Source organism: Phyllobates terribilis, unplaced genomic scaffold (genome assembly GCF_046119375.1).
Source record: "Phyllobates terribilis strain yellow unplaced genomic scaffold, ASM4611937v1 Scaffold_11__3_contigs__length_659146591, whole genome shotgun sequence".
NCBI classification, from domain to species: domain Eukaryota; kingdom Metazoa; phylum Chordata; class Amphibia; order Anura; family Dendrobatidae; genus Phyllobates; species Phyllobates terribilis.
The window spans coordinates 376,084,930-376,112,059 of NW_027362771.1; positions in this window are offsets into that span (position 1 = coordinate 376,084,930).

Here is a 27,130-nt window from a genome sequence, read left to right on the forward strand (position 1 = left end):
CTTGTCATTTAGTGTAAAGGATTTATTAAAAAAAATATTAGTGTTTTCATGCACTGTCTCTTTAAAAAAGCCGGCCGGCATTTCAGCAGCGGTACCCAACAATTTAGAATAGAAGGAATAGAGCATCACACATAGATTAGATAGAGAGAAACATGTCAGTCACATATATAAGAAGTACAGTGATAGTGTTGATTACTGTACTTGTCATTTAGTGTTAAAATAAAGGATTTATTTAAAAAAAAATTGGCGTGGGGTTCCCCGTAATTTTAGGCTCTAGCGGAGGTTAAGCAGACGGCTGGGGCAGATGTTTGAAGCCTGGGAAGGGGGTAATACCCACGGAGCTTCCCAGGCTACTAATATCAGCCCCCAGCTGAATACCTAGCCTTTACTAGCTATTAAAATGGGGGACCCCCCCAAAAAATGACGTGGGGTCCCCCCTATTTTAATAGCTAGCAAAGGCTAGGCAGACAGCTGGGGGCTGATATTAATAGCCCTGAAGGGTGCCATGAATATTGGCCACCTCCCAGGCTAGAAACACCAGCCGTCAGCTGCCCCAGAAATGGCGCATCCATAGGATGCGCCAATTCTGGCACTTAGCCTCGCTCTTCCCACTGCCCTGTAGCGGTGGCAGTGGGGTAATAGGGCTGGGGTTGATGTCAGCTTATAATGCCAGCTAACATCAAGCCCAGGTTAGTAATGGAGAGGCGTCTATAAGACACCCCCATTACTAACCCCATAGTCAAAGTTAAAAGAAAACACAAACAGCCAGAATAAAGTCCTTTAATTGAAATAAAGACACAATCCTTTATTGTTCTAAATTAAACCATACTTACCGTCACGCCCATTCCAGCTGAAGCCAACGATCTCCTGCAATAAAAGTAAAATAATAAAGCAACATCATCCTTACCTTTCCATGGTTCCCACGACAGCTTCAGCTCTGCTACATCGAGATGACAGGCTGGACCGCAGCAGAACGCTGCCATCCAGCCTGTCATCCCGCGGACACTGAGAAGCGCAGGCATGCTTGCGCTCCTCAGTGTCTCGCTGTGACGGCATCCAGATGAGCCGACAATGAACTCGGCTCACCTCATGCACGTCACTGACAGCGTGGGAGAATTCTCCTGCACTCAGCGCTTCAGCGTGAGAATTTTCCCATGCTGTCAGTGACGTGCATGAGGTGAGCTCATTCATGTCCATTGAACTCAGCTGACCTTATGTACGTCACTGACAGCGTGGGAGAATTCTCACGCTGAAGCGCTGAGTGCAGGAGAATTCTTCCACGCTGTCAGTGACGTGCATGAGGTGAGCTGAGTTCATTGGACATGACCTCGGCTCATCTGGATGCCGTCACAGAGAGACACTGAGGAGTGCAAGCATGCCTGCGCTTCTCAGTGTCCGCGGGATGACAGTCTGGATGGCAGCGTTCTGCTGCGGTCCAGCCTGTCATCTCGATGTAGCAGAGCTGAAGCTGTCGTGGGAACCATGGAAAGGTAAGGATGAGGTTGCTTTATTATTTTTCTTTTATTGCAGGAGATCGTTGGCTTCAGCTGGAATGGGCGTGACGGTAAGTATGGTTTAATTTAGAACAATAAAGAATTGTGTGTTTATTTCAATTAAAGGACTTTTTTCTGGGTGTTGTGTTTTTTTTAAATACTTTACTAGAAATTCATAGTGGTCATGTCTAATATTGGCGTGACCCCATGAATTTCGGGCTTAGGTCCAGCTGATAATGCCAAGCTGGCCCTAACCCCTTTATTACCCAGTGAGCCACCGCACCAGGGCCCTGGATGAGTTGGGTACAGCGCCAGAAGATGGCGCTTCTATGAACGCGCCATTTTCCGGGGCGGCTGCGGACTGCAATTTGCAGCGGGTGGGGCCCAGAAAGCTTGGGCCTCCCTGCGCTGCGGATTCCAGCCCCCAGCTGCCTAGTTGTACCTGGCTGGACACAAAAATAGGGCGAAGCCCCACGTATTTTTTTTTTAAATTATTTCATGAAATTCATGAAATAATTAAGGAAAAAAGGGCTTCCCTATATTGTTGTGTCCGGCCAGGTACAAATAGGCAGCTGGTGGTTGGGGGCAGCCCGTTCCTGCCTGCTGTACCTGGCTGGACACAAATATAGTGCGAAGCCCCACGTCAATTTTTTTTAAAATTATTTCATGAAACTAGATGGTGGCCCGATTCTAACGCATCGGGTATTCTAGAATATGTATGCGGCAGACCCGGCGCAATCAGCAGAGCAATGTTTAAATTTGGCGCCAAAATCGCTGACTGGTCGCGGCCAGCAACCGCGACCAATCAGCAAAGCGGTGTTGAAATTTGGCGACTATATCACTGATTGGTCACGGCCGGCGGTCGCGACTAATCAGCAGAGCGGGGTTTAAATTTTGCGCTAATAATGCTGATAGGTTGTGGTCGCGACCAATCAGCAAAGCGGTGTTTAAATTTGGCGCCAATAATGGTGATTGGTCACGACCGCGACCATTCAGCAGAGCGGTGTTTAAATTTGGCGGCAACAATGTTGATTAGTCGCGGCCGGCGGTCGCGACCAATCAGCAGAGCGGGGTTTAAATTTGGCGCCAATAATGCTGATTGGTCGCAATCGCCGGCCGCGACCAATCAGCAGAGCGGTGTTTAAATTTGGCGTCAAAATCGCTGATTGGTCGCGGAAGGCAACTGTGACCAATCAGCCGAGCAGGGTTTAAATTTGGCGCCAATACTACTGATTGGTCGCGGACGGCGACCGCGATCAATCAGCAGAGCGGTGTTTAAATTTGGCGCCAATAATGCTGATTAGTCGCGGCCGGCATCCGCGACCAATTAGCAGAGCGGGGTTTAAATTTGGCGCCAATCTCGCTGATTGGTCGCGGCTGGAGTCCGCGACCAATCAGCAGAGCGTTGTTTAAATTTGGCGCCAATCTCACTGATTGGACGCGTCTGGCGTCCGCGACCAATCAGCAGAGCGTTGTTTAAATTTGGCGCCAAGCTCGCTGATTGGTCGCGGCCGCTATTTAAATGTGGCGCCCAAATCGGTGATTGGTCGCGGGCAGTTTCCGCGACCAATCAGCAGAGCGGTGTTTAACTTTAGCGCCAAGATCACTGATTGGTCGCGTGCGGAGAGCGCGACCAATCAGCTAATCGTATTGGTGAGGACCGGGGAGAGCCGCTGCCTGGTCGGATACTTCCGTTGCGAGAAGCCGGGAGATGAGCGGGCGCTCGCAGCAGAAGTATCCCGACCCGCAGCGCCGCTCCCCGGTCCTCCCTTGACACCCTAGCCGCTGATGTCCCCACAGTATCCGCATGGTGTTACAAAGATCCGGACATTTGTGTTAAAAATCGCTGATTGGTCGCTGGCGCTGCCCGCGACCAATCACCGATTTGGGCGCCAAATTTAAATATCGGCCGCAGCCAATCACCAATCTTGGCTCCACATTTAAGCACCGCTGTGCTGATTCGTCGCCGACGCTGGGCGCGACCAATCACCGATTTTGGCGCCACATTTAAATAGCGTCCGCGACCAATCAGTACAGCGGTGTTTAAATGAGGAGCCAAGATGGGTGATTGGTAGCGGAGGATATTTAAATTTGGCGCCCAAATCGGTGATTGGTCGCGGCTGATATTTAAATTTGGCGCCCAAATCGGTGATTGGTCGCGGGCAGCGCCAGCGACCAATCAGCGATTTTTAACACAAATGTCCGGACCTTTGTAACACCATGCGGATACTGTGGGGACATCAGTGGCTAGGGTGTGAAGGGAGGACCGGGGAGCGGCGCTGCGGGTCGGGATACTTCTGCTGCGAGCGCCCGCTCATGTCCCGGGTTCTCGCAGCGGAAGTAACCGCACAGGCAGCGCCGCTGACATCCATGCGGCTAGGGTGTGAAGGGAGGACCGGGGAGCGGCGCTGACATCCAATTGGTCGCGGCCGCTATTTAAATGTGCCCCACAAATCGGTGATTGGTCGCCGTCTTGACCGCGACCAATCACTGATCTTGCCGCTAAAGTTAAACACTACTGTGCTGATTGGTCACGGACGCTGCCCGCGACCAATCACAGATTTGTGCGCCAAATTTAAATATCGGCCGCGACCAATCACCGATCTTGGATCCACATTTAAACAACGCTGTGCTGATTGGTCGCGGCCGATATTTAAATGTGGCGCCCAAATCGGTGATTGGTCGCGGACGCTGCTTGCGACCAATCACCGATTTGTGCGCCAAATTTAAATATCAGCCTCATGCACGTCACTGACAGCGTGGGAAAATTCTTCTGCACTCAGCGCTTCAGCGTGAGAATTCTCCCACGCTGTCAGTGACGTACATGAGGTGAGCTGAGTTCATTGGACATGACCTCACCTCATGCACGTCACTGACAGCGTGGGAAAATTCTCACGCTGAAGCGCTGAGTGCAGGAGAATTCTCCCACGCTGTCATTGACGTGCATGAGGTGAGCCGAGTTCATTGGACATGACCTCGGCTCATCTTTATGCCGCCACAGAGAGACACTGAGGAGCGCAAGCATGCCTGCGCTTCTCAGTGTCCGCGGCATGGCAAGCTGGATGGCAGCCTTCTGCTGCTGTCCAGCCTGTCATCTCGATGTAGCAGAGCTGAAGCTGTCCTGGGAACCATGGAATGGTAAGGATGATGTTGGTTTATTATTTTTCTTTTATTGCAGGAGATCATTGGCTTCAGCTGGAATGGGCGTGATGGTAAGTATGGTTTAATTTAGAACAATAAAGAATTGTGTGTTTATTTCAATTAAAGGACTTTATTCTGGGTGTTTGTGTTTTTTTTTTAACTTTGACTTTGGGGTTAGTAATGGAGGTGTCTTATAGACGCCTCTCCATTACTAACCTGGGCTTGATGTCAGCTGGCATTATAAGCTGACATCAACCCCAACCCCATTACCCCTCTGCCACCGCTACAGGGCAGTGGGAAGAGCGAGGCTAAGTGCCAGAATTGGCGCATCCTACGGATGCGCCATTTCTGGGGCGGCTGACGGCTGGTGTTTCTAGCCTGGGAGGGGGCCAATATTCATGGTACCCTTCCTGGGCTATTAATATCAGCCCCCAGCTGTCTGCCTAGCCTTTGCTAGCTATTAAAATAGGGGGGACCCCACGTCATTTTTTGGGGGGGGTCCCCATTTTAATAGCTAGTAAGCTAGTAAAGGCTAGGTATTCAGCTGGGGGCTGATATTAGTAGCCTGGGAAGCTCCGTGGGTATTACCCCCTTCCCAGACTTCAAACATCTGCCCCAGCCGTCTGCTTAACCTCCGCTAGAGCCTAAAATTAAGGGGAACCCCACGCCAATTTTTTTTTTTAATAAATCCTTTATTTTAACACTAAATGACAAGTACAGTAACCAACACTGTCACTGTACTTCTTATATATGTGACTGACATGTTTCTATCTATCTAATCTATGTGTGATGCTCTATCTTTCTGTTCTAAATTGTCGGGTACCGCTGCTGAATTGCCGGCCGGCTTTTTTAAAGAGACAGTGCATGAAAACACTATTATTTTTTTTAATAAATCCTTTACACTAAATGACAAGTACAGTAAGCAACACTGTCACTGTACTTCATATATATGTGACTGACATGTTTCTATGTATCTAATCTATGTGTGATTCTTTATTCTTTCTATTCTAAATTGTCGGGTACTGAATTGCCGGCCGCTTTTTTAAAGAGATGGTGCATGAAAACACTATTATTTTTTTTAATAAATCCTTTACACTAAATGACAAGTACAGTAACCAACACTATCACTGTACTTATTATATATGTGATTGGCATGTTTATATCTATCTATGTGTGAAGCTCTATTCTTTCTGTTATAAATTGTCGGGTACCGCTGCTGAATTGCCGGCCGGCTTTTTTAAAGAGACGGTGCACGAAAACACTATTATTCTTTTAAATAAATCCTTTACACTAAATGACAAGTACAGTAAGCAACACTGTCACTGTGCTTCTTATATGTGTGACTGACATGTTTCTATCTATCTAATCTATGTGTGATGCTCTATTCCTTCTTGTCTAAATTGTCGGGTACCGGTGTATGCCGCTGCTGAATTGCCGGCCGGCTTTTTTAAAGAGAGCGTCTTCTGAGCAGTTTGTCAGCTTTTGGACACCTTTGAAGGTGTTTTCTATGTGTTTCTATGTGTTTTTGTTTGCCTGCCGTTGGTTTTAACGGTGTTCGACGGTGTTCTAAGGTGTTCAACGAACAGTTCGACGAACAGTTCCTCGAACATCCCGGTGTTCGACGAACCGAACCGAACCCGAACACTATGGGGGTGGCTCAACACTACTCCTAACTGTCTGTATGGGCATGTAGGTCATGGGAAGCTGACTTATATGATACCTTGATATCTGTGATCCGATGTTTATTCCAGAGAAATCCATGTTTTTCTTATATGTAAATGAGCTGTTCAGGGCTATGGGCCAGATAGTGATCTTCATGAGAATCTGCCTCCAGAGATTATTTTAAATAAAAGGGGACATTGTCAGTGTGAGACATGTAACTAACACAGGACAGTAGAACTGTAGACAGTTTAGGGTGGTTGATCTACTGACCGACTCCCTTTAAAATCAGTACAGCGCTATGATATTTCAGTGCATTGCGGTAGCAATCAATAAACCGCAGGTTCAGGTTCACATAGGCAACGTACCCACAATCAGGAAGAGCAGCGCTTTGGACACAGCGCATTTGCACTGCATCGAAAACGCTGCGTACTACGTTACAAGCACAGTGGATGGGATTTATAGAAATCCTATGCCCACTGTGCCTCTATTTAATGGTGTGTAAACTCACCTGCGGTGCGGGTTTACGAGCTACAGCATGTCAATTTCTGTAATTGAACGTCATTACATGCAATGAATCTGCATGTACTGACAAACAAGTATGGCAATTAGAATGCAGCGTTTTGGAAGCAGTGATAATACTCTCCTCCAATGTGTCCTGATCGTGGGGATGTAGCCTAAGGGGATTATGTTAAAAAAAAATATATAGTAAAAAATACAAAAATATCTATACATATATGTATGTTTAAGTGACTGAACTTACCCAAAATATAAATAGTGAAATGTAAAATGTATCGCTGCTTGCATAACTACCTAAACTAGTAATATGTAAAAATATTTATCCCATACAGAGAACACCAAAATGGAAATGTCAGAATTTATACTTTTCAGTCATATAAAAATGATACATCAGATCGAAACACAAAAACATGCCCTTTCACGGCTCAGTTGATGGGAAATAAAAAAAATTAGTCTCGCCACACAGAATAGATTTTTGTCAATTATCTCCCCCAACTCTACCATAAACAGGAGTGGTCAGCTTGGCCGACTGCTCTTCTGTTCTCTCTAAATTGGCCACTGCCAGACTCTTAAGGTGGCGGATTATCTCCCAATGAACAAATCCAATATGCTCTATGTTTCTCTTCCCCATTAATATTTGTCAGGGGATAGTTGGGAGGCCCCATACATATCAGATAGTTACACAATTTTACCGATAACATCAAACATTAATTCTAACGTTTATGGGAACCTTTAAGGGTCTCACAAAATATCAATACAAAGCAATTTTGTTTTAGATTTTACAGAATTCTTTTTGTTTTGTAAGCTAAAAAATCTAAAATCTAAAAAAAAGCCTTACAAGTTTGTTATTGTCGTTATCTTACTGAAAGGTAGAATCATATTACCACTGCAATGAGGATATGTGCATGCATTGTTTTTTTAAGGTTCACTTTGCCTTGAAAAAGCACTGTAAAAAAAACTTGAATTGTTACCTTTTTCACCAAAAATACCAGCTAAAGTAAAAAAAGGGTCTACTTTATGAGTGAGACTCAACAGGTAGTGCATTTTCAAAGTTAGATATAGAATCACCCATTATTTATAGTATTCATCACCAGAACCATCCTCAGTACATTAATATAGAAACAAAATCTTATCAGTACATAAATATAACACCAGAGCCATCCATAGCACATAAATATGGCACCAGGACCAACATCAGTAAATAGGTCACTAGAACCACCATCAGTACATGAATACAGCACAAGAATCGTCATCAGTTCATGAATACAGCACCAGAATCACCATCAGTAGATAAATGCATCACCAAAATCACCATCAGAACATGAATGCATCACCAGAACCATCATCAGCGTATTAATGCTTCACCAGAACCTCAATCAATACATGATTACATGAGGAGAACCACCGTAAGTAAATAAATAAAATACCACTGCAATAATCAGCATATGTATACATCACCAGATCCACCATAAGTGCATGAATACATCACTAGAACCATCATCAGTACATTATTGTATCATCATAACCTCAATCAGTACATGAATACATCACGAGAACCACCATCAGTACATGAATACATCACCAAGCTTAGTATAGCAATCAGTTGTAATGTCAAATGAGGCCCATATACCCTTGTATCTCATGAATTTATACCTTCCAGTATGTTTTCAACAATCTTAGGGAGAAGCTGGTAATTGGTGTTATAAGTTTTTATCAGATTCGGACCATACAGGAGCCACAGTGCTGATGAGACATAGTCAATATCAACAAGAAAGCATTTACATCCAGGTACATAGGTCACATTGTCTCTGAATAATTCATTTCTTTTTTTTCATCTCCATCTTGTCCAGACACCATGCTGAATTTTCATATCCACAGTTCTTCTCTGCAAATGCCCTCTTCTCCGGTCTTCTGTAGCACATCCCCACATGGTGCCCTTAAAAATAAGAGTGTTATTAAAATGCCCTCTGCATAAAATATGTATTTTGACCTAAATAAGCCTATATGGCTTCCACACTGTCTTCCTTTATGAGCTTCACCAGCCACACTGTCCTCCTTAATGAGCTATAACCTCCCCATTGTCTGCCATTATCAGCTATAACTGCCACACCATCCGACCTAATGAACTACGGCCTATACTAAGGCTGTCCCTTTTATTATTATTATTTATTTATATAGCGCCATTGATTCCATGGTGCTGTACATAAAAGGGTTACATACCAAATACAGATATCACTTGCAGTAAACAAACTAACAATGATAGACTGGTACAGAAGGAAGAGGATCCTGCCCTTGTGGGCTTACATTCTACAGGAATGGGGAAGGAGACAGTAGGTTTTCCACTGTTTTGCCTTACACACTCTATATCTACACACAGTCCCTCCTGTCATACTAACCTCTTTTCATATTGTGCCCCTATTTCACGCTGTCTCCTCTCCATATCCATTCTGTGCCACCTTTTCATACTGTGCCCTCATACTGCCCACCACATTGTCCTCTCCAAACTGAACCTCCCTCCTCACACTGTCCACCTGGATGGTATGATGATCACCACAGCCACACATATAGTATGATATCCATGACAGCCCCCAATATACATTATGATTTCCATCACAGCCACTCATGCAGTATGATGTCCACCACAGCCCCTAATATACAGTATGATGTCCACCATAGCCCCCTATATAATATGCGGTATGCGTTCAGTGTCTACGCATACCGCGATCTCTGGCGCCATACACTCCTCTTACCTGTAACGGCTGGATACCTGCTTCTGTCTGGAGCCAAACTGAGCGTCGCACATGCGCAGTCTATAAAGGCTTCAGACAGATACACGCATCTGACTCGCCCCCTGGGCCATGGGGTACCCAGAACCGGGCCTTCTGATGGGGGTAGTAGTGGCAACCCGATCCCGTGGCTCAGGGTGGTCAGACCAAATTGTGGCAGTCTATTTATCAGTGTTTTGAATGTCCGACTACGCCACCCATGGTTTGCGGTCAGGGATAACCGCCGCTGCAAGGCAGACCGCTGAGGCTGGTGTTGGTGTGCAGCACAGGGGTAGGATAACTCCCCACGAGAAGAGTGTAGCCTCAGGGCAGTGTAGGTGGATGCTGGGGGTGATAGTGCAGGCCGCAATAGTAAGAGTTCAGAGTCTGCTTCAAACAGTTCAGGGTCTTTATTATAACAGATGGTAATGACCCAACAACAGTACCGACTAGAAGGGGGCCTGGATGTCTGAGAATACTCGGGAAGCCCCTCTGGTCAGGGTGAGGGTGTAAGCCTACCGTGCTCTCTAAGCTCTTTCTGACTATTTCCCCCTTTAGTGGTAAAGTAGCCCACGTCCCTGAGCGTGCCGTGTATTCTCACCCGTATGGCTTGCGACTTGGGCTCCTTTTACCTCTGGACTCTCTTGGCTTTGCTGGTCCCTTCTGTTGTGGCGGAGCCTCCGGGCTTCTTAGGCCAAAGGACATGAAATCCCTCGCGGATTGGTTCTCTGCTGCTGGAATTAGAGTCTTTACAGCCTCGGACCCCAATGTCCGGTAGATTATTCTCCCTCTCTGCCAGGACAGGCTCTCGGCACCGTACGTCCCTGGCTAGCAGTTCCTCCACTGCCTCACGACCTCCTCAGCTACAGCTGAACTGTCCCTCCTTCTCTGGGACTAGTCTCACTCCTGAGCTAGGTCGTCCAGTTCTCCCTAACCCTGCCCCCAGTTCCAGCTTTTATAGGGGCAGCCAGCTCCCCCTATTGGCCTGGGACAGGAGGTGCTGTATGCTAATTGTCCCTAACCAGGGAACCTCCCTCCTGCTCTCAGACACAGCCTTTATTATTTGTGGCATCCAGGCCTGGGGTAACACATTCCCCCCTAGTAAAAGTTTAGTACTCCGGGACTAAGCCTTTTTGGCCAAAAACAACCGGGTAACATATGCACGACCATAAACACAACATTAATATATGGCAACAAACAAAACACAATTGAGTTCTTTAGGTCACAGTGTGGTCTGTGACCGGGTGTCCATATCACCAACAAAAGGGAGCTTAAACCAGGTGGGGGGTCTGTCCTTGCCCCGAGTCCTTGACAGTCTTTATTCATTCCTCGGTTAAGCTTCAAAAGGAGGCACTTTGTTTAATTATTTACAAGCAGTCCCGGTTACTCAAAGTTCATAACCTGTTAGTCCATAATAGTCAACTGAAAGAAACTGAAAAAACATAATTACTGGTCATGCAATTAACTGTTTAAACATTTGACAATTATTTACAAGGGTTATTTACAGTTCTTTGCACACCCTATATTTTCCAGCGAGCGGGTATCTGCCCCCTAGTGCTCCGGGTTGACCTGCATAACCCACTGTCTGGTGGTGGTCTAACCTGGCTTTCCCCACTAGGATTCAGGGTACAGCTACTAGCTGGGTTTACAGGCAGTTCAGGCAGCTGTCTGCGGGTCCTTAGGCTTACCGCAGGCATGGCAGGCTCACTGTCAGCAGAGGGTTGACTCTCCTGGACTGCTGGCATGGGTTCTTCTGCCTCCGGGGCTGCTTGTTCCTCTGATTCTTCCTGCTCTCCTGTAGGTTCCTGCTGGGTTGCTTGAAGGAAGTGTAGGAGGGGTACCACTATTGCGTCGTTTATCTGAGTCCAGGACCGGGGGAACTCTCCAAGAACTGTGCTGATCATTTTTTCCTTGTCCTCTGCGGGTTCAAGGTCATCTTGATCTTCTCCTGCACTCTGTAGTTGCTCGGGGCATCTTTTTAGGTGGTCTCTGGATACGGTGCTAGTGGTTTCTCCTCCATCTTTGGTAATTACACATTACACTTCGAGTTGTCGTGGCTGGACGGCAGTACTGTGTACGGGTCACTCTCCCACTGGTCATCTAGCTTGTGAAGCTTTCTCTTCCGCTTCAGGACCTGCTCGCCAGGTTCCAGGGGACCAGCAGGGGCGTGTTGGTTGAAGAGCCTCTCTTGCTTTTCTCTTGCTTGAGCCAGGCTCCTCTCCACGCTCTCTTGTACCTTCTTGTACTGTAGCCGCCGTTCCGTATCCCAGTCCACGTCTGGGGAGGTGTCCTCAGATGTCAGGACTCCCATCTCCAGGTCTATCTGCAGCTTACCTGGTGTTGCTCGCATCAGGTAAGCCGGGATGCAATTTGTAGCATTCACCAGGATATGGTTGTATAAGTCTATCAGGTCCAGCAGTTTTTCCGGCCACAGGCTGCGTTCCTCCAGGGGCAACGTTTTGAGAAGATCAATGACGATATTATTCATTTTCTCACGCAGCCCGATTGGTTTGCAGGTGGTAAGGCGTTGTCCGAATCTTCTTACAGCTGTAGAGGTTGCAGAACTCCTGGAAGATTTCAGCCTCAAACGCTGGACCTTGATCTGTCAAGACCTGTTCCGGATACCCGTGTGGACGGCAGAAGTGTTGTTGGAAGGCTCTGGCCGCTGTTTGGGCTGTCAAGTTTTTAACGGGAACCACCACCAGGAACCGGGAATAGTGGTCCACTATTGTCAGGGCATAGATGTAGCCTGACCGGCTTGGAGCCAATTTCACATGGTCCAGAGCTACCAGCTCAAGAGGCTGCCTGGTGACGATGGGCCTCAAGGGTGTCTTCTGGCTGGTACAGTCCTTCCTTCTGAGGTTACATGGGCCGCAGTCCCTGCACCACTTCTCTATGGCCCCTCTCATACCGACCCAGAAGAACCGCTCTCTCAGTAGGAACTCCAGCTTCTTCCACCCGAAGTGTCCCACTCTGTCATGGTAGGCCTCCAGGACCATTGCTGCATCTTGTCTTGGGACCACTACCTGCCAGGTCAGCTCATGCATCCGGTGGTTGACAAGCCTTCTGCACAGCTTACCTTCGTAGAGGAATAGCCTGCTTTTCTCCTTCCATAACTGCTTGGCTTCCTCTGGAGCGTCCGGGCCAGGGCTAGCGTCTGCCTGGGTTAGCATGTCTTTCACCAGGCGTATTGCAGGGTCATTGTCTTGTGTTTCAGCCCAGCCTTGGTGGGGTAAGGGGTTGAACATGACGGTGGTTAGGTCTTTGTCTCTTACCCGGTGAGAATACTGAGTGGCCCCATACCAATGGAACGCAGGGAGCTCTACTTCCTCCAGCTCTTCCGAGTCTTCTTCTCCTTCGGGTAGGTGGGGTGTTCTTGATAGGGCGTCAGCATTGGCGTTGGTTCTGCCTGCCCGGTATATGATTCTGAAGTCATAATTTGATAGCCGGGCCATCCACCGCTGTTCTAGGGCACCTAGTCTTGCATTGTCCAGGTGTGTCAATGGGTTGTTGCCCTTGTGCACAGTGAACTTTGCGGAGGCCAGGTAATGTTTAAACCGTTCTGTGACGGCACACACCACTGCCAAGAATTCTAGCCTGAAGGAGCTGTAATTCTCCGGGTTTCTCTCGGTGGGCCTCAGCTTCCGGCTGGCGTACGCGATCACCCTTTCTCTGCCCTGTTGGTTCTGTGACAGTACGGCTCCCAGCCCCACATTACTGGTGTCTGTGTAGAGGATAAAAGGCTGGCCATAATCGGGGTACGCCAGGATCTCATCCCCCGTGAGGGCCATCTTCAGCTGGAGGAAGGACTCCTCTTCCGGCTTGTCCCACTTGAAGGGTGGCTTGTGACTTCTGGATTTAGACTGACCTATCAGGAGGTCCTGCATTTGAGCTGCCATCTTTGTGAACCCGGGAATGAACCTTCGGTAGTAGCCTACCAACCCGAGGAATTGCCTCACTTCTTTGATGTTAGAGGGGCTTGGCCAGCTCTTGATTGCTGTAACCTTGTCGGGGTCGGGGGCTACTCCCTCAGCACTCACCACGTGTCCTAGGTACTGTACCTTCGGTTTCAACAGGTGACACTTTGAGGGCTTCACCTTCAGGCCAAAGCCTGCCAGGGCTTCGAACACCTCTGCCAGGTGTTTCAGATGGTCCTCGTAGGTCTTTGAATATACAATCACGTTGTCCAGGTAAAGTAGGACCGTCTCAAAGTTTCGGTGCCCTAGACAGCATTCCATCAACCTCTGGAAGGTCCCGGGTGCATTGCAGAGCCCGAATGGCATATAGTTGAATTCACTTAATCCCATCGGGGTGGTGAAAGCGATCTTCTCCTTGTAAGCCTCTGCCACAGTAACCTGCCAGTACCCGCTAGTAAGGTCCAAAGTAGAGAAGAAATTAGCTGATTTTAGTGAGGACAAAGACTCCTCTATTCTAGGTAACGGGTACGCATCTTTGTGGGTGATACGATTAATTTTTCTATAGTCCACGCACATTCTCATGGTACCATCTTTCTTTTTCACCAGAACCAAAGGGGCTGCCCAGGGGCTACAGCTGTCCCTGATCACTCCCGCCTCTTTCATCTCTCTTAGCATGCCCTTTGCATTCTGATAATGTGCAGGGGGTACTGGTCTGTGTCTCTCTTTTATTGGTGGGTGGCTCCCCGTGGGGATGTGGTGTTCTACCCCTTTCACTTGGCCGAAGTCTAACGGGTGCTTGCTAAAAACTCTTTCATATTCGCGCACCACCCGATAGACTCCTTGTTTTTGATGCAGGGGAGTGGAGTCAGCACCCACGCGGAGTTTCTGGCACCAGTCCTCCTTGGGTTTCTGGGAGCCATTACCCTCCGCCTGGGGAGATGGAGGCAAGGGTTCCACGGCCCTGACAGCATTGTGTTCAACAGTATACAATTTGGCTAGTGTAGCGTACCGAGGCAAGTGTACTTCCCTTTCCCCAATGTTTAAGATCCAGACGGGCACCCTTCCATGGTGGACATCAACCACCCCCCGGGCTGTCAAAATGGTGGGCCTGCTGTCTGAGTACACGGGTTCTACCATGGCTTGGTAGTCTCTCCCTCTTAACCCGATTGCAGTCCGACACCAGATCATCATTTCGCTTTTGGAAGGCATGGCGATGGGGAGCGGGTCGCTCATCCTTACGCTACCGATCTCACCACCAGACAATTCTACCTGTTGCCGTCTCATCAGGGCTCTTATCTCTTTCTGGAGGACCCTCTGTTGACTGGAGCTCGCATTCATCGCCACCTGCTTCAAAATTACAATTACTTCTGAACGAAAATTTTCAATCACTTTAGTACCCAAGGTCATTTTAGGGTGACTTTCTTGACGGTCAATGTCCACAATGATCACTCCCTGTGCCGGCAGTTCAACTTTACGAATCTTAATGGTCATCTCTCTGAACCCCACCTGCGGCACGGGCTGGCCATTGCTGGCGATGATGCTCAAGTCATTGTCTGGATAGCGGGTTATGTCAGTGTCACTCTAATACTGCTTAAAAAGTACATAGGGGATGGTAGTTACTTGTGACCCGGTATCTAGCAGTGCACTCATGGGGATACAGTCCAGCACTATGGGTAAAACTGGGCGTCCCCCCTCATACCTATCATGGCAATTAGACGGGCCTGATGACCTTATGCCTGGGGGTTGGCCCTCTGCCCCAGGTTGGACCCATTTAAAGTACAGTACCTGGCTACGTGTCCCGGATGGCTGCAACGGCGGCAAATCGGCTGTCCATCCTCAGTGTAACGGTGGGTGGGCCTCCCTCTGAACGACGGGATCCTCCTCTGTCGACGCCACGGGACATCCTCCGGACTGGAAGCCAGCTTGATTGGTTCTGACGGGTCCATCTGTAACGACTGTATGGTCCTAGTCAATGCAGCAACACTCTTAGTTAGTTCTTGGACCTGATGGTGCAGGTTTGCAGGCGGGGATGGGTTTAGAGCCTGTGCATCAGCACCCACAAGGTCTGCGGGGTAGGGCGCCGCCCCCTGGTGGTAAGTGATGGCAGGGCGCCGGGAAGCTACAGCGCCACCTGGTACGGGTTCTCGGAGCACCCGGATGGCCCTATCTTTGAACTGTGCAAAAGTCAAATCGGGGTTCTGTAGGGCCATGAGGCGCAGCTGGGTTCTGTGGGCGCTGGACAGCAGACCTTCTATGAACTGGTCAGTCAATAGTTTATCTGTATCCTGCACGCTGCCAGGGTCAGCTTGCTTAATTGCTCCCAAGGCTTCCTGTAAATTTAGGGCATAATCTCTGATGCTATCTTGAGCTCGCTGCTTACACCCATAGAAGCACATTTTGATTTCTGCTGAGGTACGGGTATCAAAGGTGTCCCGTAGTCGGGTCAGAACCCCCCTTACAGTCCTTTTCTCCTCAGCTGTCCAAGACTTTACCTCCCGCTGGGCCGCACCAGTTAACTGCCCTATCAGTATGCTTACTTTCTGTTGTTCTGTCAGGGGATAAACTTTGAACAAGCTATACAGCCTTTCTTTAAAGTCGCCCAAGGTATGCGACTCGCCGGCATACTGCGGCAGCCAGGCCGCTCCGGGGATATAGGGCATGGAAAATGGCATCACAGCTGCAGCGGCTACGCTGGTGGTGGAGGGTCCCTCCATGTCTGCTTCCCCCTAGTTAACCGTGGCCTACCTTCCGGCGATCCTCTTCTGTAGGCCGCGGCTCCGCTAGCGATGCTCTGGGCGAGGACCTTGCGTCGCTCGGTGATGACGTCGGCGTCCGCTGGATCTCCTTCCAGGACCTTGCGCAGCATCTCAGGGTAGGGCGGAGCTTCAGGTCTTGCGCGTTTTTGACGTCCACGCCCCTCTTCTTCCCGCGCGGCGTCCCGAAGATGGCACCCGATGGCGGGAAATGGCCCCGAATGGCGAGAAACTTCACTCAGGTAAGTATAAAGTCTTTTTCAGGCACGCAATACCCATTTCTGGAGGGTTGGTAACAATCCTGCCGACTACGCCAAAACTGACTCGCCCCCTGGGCCGTGGGGTACCCGGAACCGGGCCTTCTGGTGTACGATGCTGATGGGGGTAGTAGTGGCAACCCGATCCCGTGGCTCAGGGTGGTCAGACCAAATTGTGGCAGTCTATTTATCAGTGTTTTGAATGTCTGACTACGCCAACCATGGATTGCGGTCAGGGATAACCGCCGCTGCAAGGCAGACCACTGAGGCTGGTGTTGGTGTGCAGCACAGGGGATAGGATAACTCCCCACGGGAAGAGTGTAGCCTCAGGGCAGTGTAGGTGGATGCTGGGGGTGATAGTGCAGGCCGCAATAGTAAGAGTTCAGAGTCCGCTTCAAACAGTTCAGGGTCTTTATTATAACAGATGGTAATGACCCAACAACAGTACCGACTAGAAGAGGGCCTGGATGTCTGAGAATACTCGGGAAGCCCCTCTGGTCAGGGTGAGGGTGTAAACCTACCGTGCTCTCTATGGTCACCACAACCCCCTTTACTGTATGATGTTTCCACAGCCACCGGTATAATGTCAGCCAGTCCCTCTTGTTATGTCCCCAAAGCCAGCCCATCTTATGTCCCCACATCCAGCCCCTCTTGTTATATCTCTACAGCCAGACCCTCATTTTAGGTCCCCACAGCCAGCCCCTATTATTGCCCCACAGCCAGCCCATCTTATGTCTCAACAGTCTGCCCCTCTTGTCTCCAAAGCCAACCCCTCCTATGTACCCACAGCCAGGCAATCTTACGTCCCAAAATCCATCCCCTCTTGTGTTAAAGCACAATATTGGCAAAATAAGATAAAAAAAGAAAAAAAGCTTAGGCTCACCTAATCCTGGCTCCCCATCCAGCACAGCCTCTGACTCCTCTTCTATCTGGTAAAGCAGTGAAGCTGGACAACGCAATGATGCCACTGCTTTGTGCTGATCGACGTTCCCCTACGTGCGGTCTCCAACAGGGCACAGGCCTGAAGTGACCTGCCTTCTAGTGGAGTTCTGGTAGAGCAGGAAACTGATTACAGCTCTTATGCTCCTGTCTCGGGCAGCGATCATATCTATTGTATTTGTGTCTTATAGACTCAAATTTAATTGAGTGCAGGGAGGGAGCGACTTCCAGGGTGCAGGCAGGGGGGTGGAGGTGTAAGCGGTGTCAGTGACTTACTAGCATCTCTTACCTGTGTGCCTGCGACCCGACCATCAGTGTTTCTGAATGTCTGCTGGCGTAGAAAGGTGCCCGGTGGGCTGCAGGCATTCAGCAATGTCCTTTTTTTCCTAAACATGTGCCCCCCTCAGGGAGGCAGCAGATAGTGCATCAGGCAGGTGCCTACCCTGCCTACCCCTTATCCCGGCCCTGGTCATCAACATCTTAAAGATATTGTGTGCACATACTCTGAGAGTCAAGAGTTTAAATCTGCAAAAAAAAAAGGAAAACTATATACACTGCTCAAAAAATAAAGGGAACACTCAATTAACACATCCTAGATCTGAATGAATGAAATATTCTCATTGAATACTTTTTCTGTACAAAGTTGAATGTGCTGACAACAAAATCACACAAAAATCATCAATGTAAATCAAATTTATTAACCAATGGAGGCCTGGATTTGGAGTCAACCCCAAAATTGAAGTGGAAAAACACACTACAGGCTGATCCAACTTTGATGTAATGTTCTTAAAACAAGTCAAAATGAGGCTCAGTATTGTGTGTGGCCTCCACGTGCCTGTATGACCTCCCTAAAATGCCTGGGCATGCTCCTGATGAGGTTGCGGATGGTCTCCTGTGGGATCTCCTCCCAGACCTGGACTAAAGCATCCGCCAACTCCTGGACAGTCTGTGATGCAACGTGACGTTGGTGGATGGAGCGAGACATGATATCCCAGATGTGCTCAGTCGAATTTAGGTCTGGGGAATGGGCGGGCCAGTCCATAGCTTCAATGCCTTCATCTTGCAGGAACTGCTGACACACTCCAGCCAAATGAAGTCTGACATTGTCGTGTATTAGGAGGAACCCAGGGCCAGCAGCACCAGCATATGTTCTCACAAGGGGTCTGAGGATCTCATCTCGGTACCTAATGGCAGTCAGGCTACCTCTGGCGAGCACATGGAGGGCTGTGCGGCCCTCCAAAGAAATGCCACCCCACACCATTACTGAGCCAATGCCAAACCGGTCATGCTGAAGGATGTTGCAGGCAGCATATCACTCTCCACAGCGTCTCTAGACTCTGTCACGTCTGTCACATGTGCTCAGTGTGAACCTGCTTTCATCTGTGAAGAGCACAGGGCACCAGTGGCGACTTTGCCAATCCTGGTGTTCTGTAGCAAATGCCAAGCGTCCTGCACGGTGTTGGGCTGTGAGCACAACCTCCATCTTTGGACGTCGGGCCCTCATACCACCCTCATGGAGTTGGTTTCTAACCGTTTGTGCAGACGCATGCACATTTGTGTCCTGCTGAAGGTCATTTTGCAGGGCTCTGGCAATGCTCCTCCTGTTCCTCCTTGCACAAAGGCAGAGGTAGCGGTCCTGCTGCTGGGTTGTTGCCCTCCTATGGCCCCCTCCACGTCTCCTGGTGTACTGGCCTGTCTCCTGGTAGCGCCTCCAGCCTCTGGACACTACGCTGACAGAGACAGCAAACCTTCTTGCCACAGCTCGCATTGATGTGCCATCCTGGATGAGCTGCACTACCTGAGCAACTTCTGTGGGTAGTAGAGTCCATCTCATGCTACCACGAGTGTGAAAGCACAACCAACATTCAAAAGTGAACAAAACATCAGCCAGAAAGCATTGGTACTGAGATGTGGTCTGTGGTCCCCACCTGCAGAACTACTCCTTTATTGAAGGTGTCTTGATAATTGCTAATAATTTCCATCTATTGTCTATTCCATTTGCACAACAGCATGTGAAATTGATTGTTAATCAGTGTCGCTTCCTAAGTGGACAGTTTGATATCACAGAAGTTTGATTTACTTGGAGTTATATTCTGTTGTTTTAGTGTTCCCTTTATTTTTTTGAGCAGTGGTGAGCTTTTGATGCTGCGTATTTTCAATGTGCAAAAACCACAGCGTCTTACAATTCCAGCAAAGTGAATAGGATTTATAGAAATTTCACGCTCACTTTGCTTTTTTATTTTACTCAGTGTAAAATGACCTGCAACATGTCAATAGCGAGGTTGCTGAGTTTTCAGTGCAGATTTTTCCCAAAGACTTCCATTTATATGCGGGAATTACCAAGGCAAAACGCTCTCATGCCTTTTTAGTTTGTTTTTGCGGCAGAAACGAATCAAAAATGCATGTAATCCGCACATGAGTAAATCCCTGATGTAGGCTAATGGCCCATTAGGACCTGGCGCCATTCCAACAGGAGGAGATGAACACAGGTTTGAATATATATACTCTGTGTAAATTGCTCAGGTAGTGCAGCTCATCCCTGATGTAGGCTAATGACGAAATGCCCATTGGGACCTGGTGCCATTCCAATAGGAGGAGATGAACACAGGTTTGAATATATATACTCTGTATAAGTTGCTCCGGTAGTGCAGCTCATCCCGGATGGCATATCAATGTGAGCTGTGGCAAGAAGGTTTGCTGTGTCTGTCAGCGTAGTGTCCAGAGGCTGGAGGCGCTACCAGGAGACAGGCCAGTACACTAGGAGATGTGGAGGGGGCCGTAGGAGGGCAACAACCCAGCCGCAGGACCGCTACCTCCGCCTTTGTGCAAGGAGGAACAGGAGTAGCATTGCCAGAGCCCTGCAAAATGACCTCCAGCAGGCCACAAATGCAGGTACCGAGATGAGATCCTCAGACCCCTTGTGAGACCATCTGATTGTGCGGTTGGCCCTGGGTTCCTCCTAATGCAGGACAATGCCAGACCTCAAGTGGCTGGAGTGTGTCAGCTGTTCCTGCAAGATGAAGGCATTGAAGCTATGGACTGGCCCGCCTGTTCCCCAGACCTGAATCCGATTGAGCACATCTGGGACATCATGTCTCGCTCCATCCACCAACACCACGTTGCACCACAGACTGTCCAGGAGTTGGGGGATGCTTTAGTCCAGGTCTGGGAGGAGATCCCACAGGAGACCATCTGCAACCTCATCAGGAGCATGACCAGGCGTTGTAGGGAGGCCACACACAATACTGAGCCTCATTTTGACTTGTTTTAAGGACATTACATCAAAGTTGGATCAGCCTGTAGTGTGTTTTTCCACTTTAATTTTGGGGGTGACTCCAAATACAGGCCTCCATTGGTTAATAAATTTGCTTTTCATTGATGATTTTTGTGTGATTTTCTTGTCAGCGCATTCAACTTTGTACAGAACAAAGTATTCAATGAGAATATTTCATTCATTCAGATCTAGGATGTGTTATTTGAGTGTTCCCTTTATTTTTTTGAGCAGTGTATATACATATACAGGTTTTTCCTCAGATTCATAACTGGATAATTCCATTGTGGAAATCTGTCAACGTTGTAGCTGTGAGATACTCACCTTTAGATAGCATCTGTCTTAGACCTTATTGCCTTAATTGTTATTTTTTGGGGGGAGGAGTGTGGGGTGGATTGAATCCTAAATACAGAAAATGCACAACAAGAAGATTTTTGTATTTTTGATCCAATCCTGACTTACATTAAAAGGTCATCACTGTTGTAAGAATTTTGTATTTAGATGTAATTGTAGTATCAACAGTGTCATAAAATGCATTATCTTACATGATTGTGAAAATATTGAAAATTTCAGCCATGTGATAAATAGGCTATTGTCTTGATGCTTGTGGTAGCTGGAAAGTCTACACTTCTTTTGCTATTCTACTTTCACTTTGGCGATGGGGAGCGGGTCGCTCATCCTTACGCTACCGATCTCACCACCAGACAATTCTACCTGTTGCCGTCTCATCAGGGCTCTTATCTCTTTCTGGAGGACCCTCTGTTGGCTGGAGCTCGCATTCATCGCCACCTGCTGCAAAATTACAATTACTTCTGAACGAAAATTTTCAATCACTTTAGTACCCAAGGTTATTTTAGGGTGACTTTCTTGACGGTCAATGTCCACAATGATCACTCCCTGTGCCGGCAGTTCAACTTTACGAATCTTAATGGTCATCTCTCTGAACCCCACCTGCAGCACGGGCTGGCCATTGCTGGCGATGATGCTCAAGTCATTGTCTGGATAGCGGGTTATGTCAGTGTCACTCCAATACTGCTTAAAAAGTACATAGGGGATGGTAGTTACTTGTGACCCGGTATCTAGCAGTGCACTCATGGGGATACAGTCCAGCACTATGGATAAAACTGGGCGTCCCCCCTCATACTTATCACGGCAATTAGACGGGCCTGATGACCTTATGCCTGGGGGTTGGCCCTCTGCCCCAGGTTGGACCCATTTAAAGTACAGTACCTGGCTATGTGTCCCGGATGGCTGCAACGGCGGCAAATCGGCTGTCCATCCTCAGTGTAACGGTCGGTGGGCCTCCCTCTGAACGACGGGATCCTCCTCTGTCGACGTCACGGGACATACTGCGGACTGGAATCCAGCTTGATTGGTTCTGAGGGGTCCATCTGTAATGACTGTATGGTCCTGGTCAATGCAGCAACACTCTTTGTTAGTTCTTGGACCTGATGGTGCAGGTTTGCAGGCGGGGATGGGTTTAGAGCCTGTGCATCAGCACCCACAAGGTCTGTGGGGTAGGGCGCCGCCCCCTGGTGGTAAGTGATGGCAGGGCGCCGGGAAGCTACAGCGCCACCTGGTACGGGTTCTCGGAGCACCCGGATGGCCCTATCTTTGAACTGTGAAAAAGTCAAATCGGGGTTCTGTAGGGCCATGAGGCGCAGCTGGGTTCTGTGGGCGCTGGACAGCAGACCTTCTATGAACTGGTCAGTCAATAGTTTATCTGTATCCTGCACGCTGCCAGGGTCAGCTTGCTTAATTGCTCCCAAGGCTTCCTGTAAATTTAGGGCATAATCTCTGATGCTATCTTGAGCTCGCTGCTTACACCCATAGAAGCACATTTTGATTTCTGCTGAGGTACGGGTATCAAAGGTGTCCCGTAGTCGGGTCAGAACCCCCCTTACAGTCCTTTTCTCCTCAGCTGTCCAAGACTTTACCTCCCACTGGGCCGCACCAGTTAACTGCCCTATCAGTATGCTTACTTTCTGTTGTTCTGTCAGGGGATAAACTTTGAACAAGCTATACAGCCTTTCTTTAAAGTCGCCCAAGGTATGCGACTCGCCGGCATACTGTGGCAGCCAGGCCGCTCCGGGGATATAGGGCATGGAAAATGGCATCACAGTTGCAGCGGCTACGCTGGTGGTGGAGGGTCCCTCCATGTCTGCTCCCCCCTAGTTAACCGTAGCCTACCTTCCGGCGATCCTCTTCTGTAGGCCGCGGCTCCGCTAGCGATGCTCTGGGCGAGGACCTTGCGTTGCTCGGTGATGACGTCGGCGTCCGCTGGATCTCCTTCCAGGACCTTGCGCAGCATCTCAGGGTAGGGCGGAGCTTCAGGTCTCGCGCGTTTTTGACGTCCACGCCCCTCTTCTTCCCGCGCGGCGTCCCGAAGATGGCGCCCGATGGCGGGAAACAGCCCCGAATGGCGAGAAACTTCACTCAGGTAAGTATAAAGTCTTTTTCAGGCACGCAATACCCATTTCTGGAGGGTTGGTAACAATCCTGCCGACTATGCCAAAACTGACTCGCCCCCTGGGCCGTGGGGTACCCGGAACCGGGCCTTCTGGTGTACGATGCTGATGGGGGTAGTAGTGGCAACCCGATCCCATGGCTCAGGGTGGTCAGACCAAATTGTGGCAGTCTATTTATCAGTGTTTTGAATGTCCGACTATGCCACCAGTGGATTGCGGTCAGGGATAACCGCCGCTGCAAGGCAGACCGCTGAGGCTGGTGTTGGTGTGCAGCACAGGGGTAGGATAACTCCCCACGGGAAGACTGTAGCCTCAGGGCAGTGTAGGTGGATGCGGGGGGTGATAGTGCAGGCCGCAATAGTAAGAGTTCAGAGTCCGCTTCAAACAGTTCAGGGTCTTTATTATAACAGATGGTAATGACCCAACAACAGTACCGACTAGAAGAGGGCCTGGATGTCTGAGAATACTCGGGAAGCCCCTCTGGTCAGGGTGAGGGTGTAAGCCTACCGTGCTCTCTAAGCTTTTTCTGACTATTTCCCCCTTTAGTGGTAAAGTAGCCCACGTCCCTGAGCGTGCTGTGTATTCTCACCCGTATGGCTTGCAACTTGGGCTCCTTTTACCTCTGGACTCTCTTGGCTTTGCTGGTCCCTTCTGTTGTGGCGGAGCCTCCGGGCTTCTTAGGCCAAATGACATGAAATCCCTCGCGGATTGGTTCTCTGCTGCTGGAATTAGAGTCTTTACAGCCTCAGACCCCAATGTCCGGTAGATTATTCTCCCTCTCTGCCAGGACAGGCTCTCGGCGCCGTACGTCTCTGGCTAGCAGTTACTCCACTGCCTCATGACCTCCTCAGCTACAGCTGAACTGTCCCTCCTTATCTGGGACTAGTCTCACTCCTGAGCTAGGTTGTCCAGTTCTCCCTAACCCTGCCCCCAGTTCCAGCTTTTATAGGGGCAGCCAGCTCCCCCTACTGGCCTGGGACAGGTGGTGCTGTATGCTAATTGTCCCTAACTAGGGAACCTCCCTCCTGCTCTCAGACACAGCCTTTATTATTTGTGGAATCCAGGCCTGGGGTGACACACATCCCCGGTTATATTATAGATAATGTTCCCAACAGCCTCCGATACAGTATGATTACCACAGACCCCAGTATATCACCAACAGCCCATTATACAGTATGGTCACCACAACCCCCTTTACTGTATGATGTTTCCACAGCCACCGGTATAATGTCCACCACAGTCCTCTGTACAGTAAGATGTCCCCCATATATCCTATATAGTATAATGTCTCCCACACAGTATACAGTCTCCCATATAATATGATGTCCCCCCCAGCTCCTCTTCTGAGAACCTCCACAGCCAGTCCCTCTTGTTATGTCCCCAAAACCAGCCCATCTTATGTCCCCATATCCAGCCCCTCTTGTTATATCTCTACAGCCAGACTCTCATTTTAGGTCCCCACAGCCAGTCCCTATTATTGCCCCACAGCCAGCCCATCTTATGTCTCAACAGCCTGCCCCTCTTGTCTCCAAAGCCAACCCCTCCTATGTACCCACAGCCAGGCAATCTTACGTCCCAAAATCCATCCCCTCTTGTGTTAAAGCACAATATTGGCAAAATAAGATAAAAAAAGAAAAAAAGCTTAGGCTCACCTAATCCTGGCTCCCCATCCAGCACAGCCTCTGACTCCTCTTCTATCTGGTAAAGCAGTGAAGCTGGACAACGCAATGATGTCACTGCTTTCTGCTGATCGACGTTCCCCTACGTGCGGTCTCCAACAGGGCACAGGCCTGAAGTGACCTGCCTTCTAGTGGAGTTCTCGTGGAGCAGGAAACTGATTACAGCTCTTATGCTCCTGTCTCAGGCAGCGATCATATCTATTGTATTTGTGTCTTATAGACTCAAATTTAATTGAGTGCAGGGAGGGAGCGACTTCCAGGGTGCAGGCAGGGGGGTGGAGGTGTAAGCGGTGTCAGTGACTTACTAGCATCTCTTACCTGTGTGCCTGCGCCCCGACCATCAGTGTGTCTGAATGTCTGCTGGCGTAGAAAGGTGCCCGGTGGGCTGCAGGCATTCAGCAATGTCCTTTTTTTCCCAAACATGTGCCCCCCTCAGGGAGGCAGCAGATAGTGCATCAGGCAGGTGCCTACCCTGCCTACCCCTTGTCCCGGCCCTGGTCATCAACATCTTAAAGATATTGTGTGCACATACTCTGAGAGTCAAGAGTTTAAATCTGCAAAAAAAAAGGAAAACTATATACACTGCTCAAAAAATAAAGGGAACACTCAATTAACACATCCTAGATCTGAATGAATGAAATATTCTCATTGAATACTTTGTTCTGTACAAAGTTGAATGTGCTGACAACAAAATCACACAAAAATCATCAATGTAAATCAAATTTATTAACCAATGGAGGCCTGGATTTGGAGTCAACCCCAAAATTAAAGTGGAAAAACACACTACAGGCTGATCCAACTTTGATGTAATGTTCTTAAAACAAGTCAAAATGAGGCTCAGTATTGTGTGTGGCCTCCACGTGCCTGTATGACCTCCCTAAAATGCCTGGGCATGCTCCTGATGAGGTTGCGGATGGTCTCCTGTGGGATCTCCTCCCAGACCTGGACTAAAGCATCCGCCAACTCCTGGACAGTCTGTGATGCAACGTGACGTTGGTGGATGGAGCGAGACATGATATCCCAGATGTGCTCAGTCGAATTTAGGTCTGGGGAATGGGCGGGCCAGTCCATAGCTTTAATGCCTTCATCTTGCAGGAACTGCTGACACACTCCAGCCAAATGAGGTCTGACATTGTCGTGTATTAGGAGGAACCCAGGGCCAGCAGCACCAGCATATGTTCTCACAAGGGGTCTGAGGATCTCGTCTCTGTACCTAATGGCAGTCAGGCTACCTCTGGCGAGCACATGGAGGGCTGTGCGGCCCTCCAAAGAAATGCCACCCCACACCATTACTGAGCCAATGCCAAACCGATCATGCTGAAGGATGTTGCAGGCAGCATATCACTCTCCACGGCGTCTCTAGACTCTGTCACGTCTGTCACATGTGCTCAGTGTGAACCTGCTTTCATCTGTGAAGAGCACAGGGCACCAGTGGCGACTTTGCCAATCCTGGTGTTCTGTAGCAAATGCCAAGCGTCCTGCACGGTGTTGGGCTGTGAGCACAACCTCCATCTGTGGACGTCGGGCCCTCATACCACCCTCATGGAGTTGGTTTCTAACCGTTTGTGCAGACGCATGCACATTTGTGTCCTGCTGAAGGTCATTTTGCAGGGCTCTGGCAATGCTCCTCCTGTTCCTCCTTGCACAAAGGCAGAGGTAGCGGTCCTGCTGCTGGGTTGTTGCCCTCCTATGGCCCCCTCCACGTCTCCTGGTGTACTGGCCTGTCTCCTGGTAGCGCCTCCAGCCTCTGGACACTACGCTGACAGAGACAGCAAACCTTCTTGCCACAGCTCGCATTGATGTGCCATCCTGGATGAGCTGCACTACCTGAGCAACTTCTGTGGGTAGTAGAGTCCGTCTCATGCTACCACGAGTGTGAAAGCACAACCAACATTCAAAAGTGAACAAAACATCAGCCAGAAAGCATTGATACTGAGATTTGGTCTGTGGTCCCCACCTGCAGAACTACTCCTTTATTGAAGGTGTCTTGATAATTGCTAATAATTTCCATCTATTGTCTATTCCATTTGCACAACAGCATGTGAAATTGATTGTTAATCAGTGTTGCTTCCTAAGTGGACAGTTTGATATCACAGAAGTTTGATTTACTTGGAGTTATATTCTGTTGTTTTAGTGTTCCGTTTATTTTTTTGAGCAGTGGTGAGCTTTTGATGCTGCGTATTTTCAATGTGCAAAATCCACAGCGTCTTACAATTCCAGCAAAGTGAATAGGATTTATAGAAATTTCACGCTCACTTTGCTTTTTTAT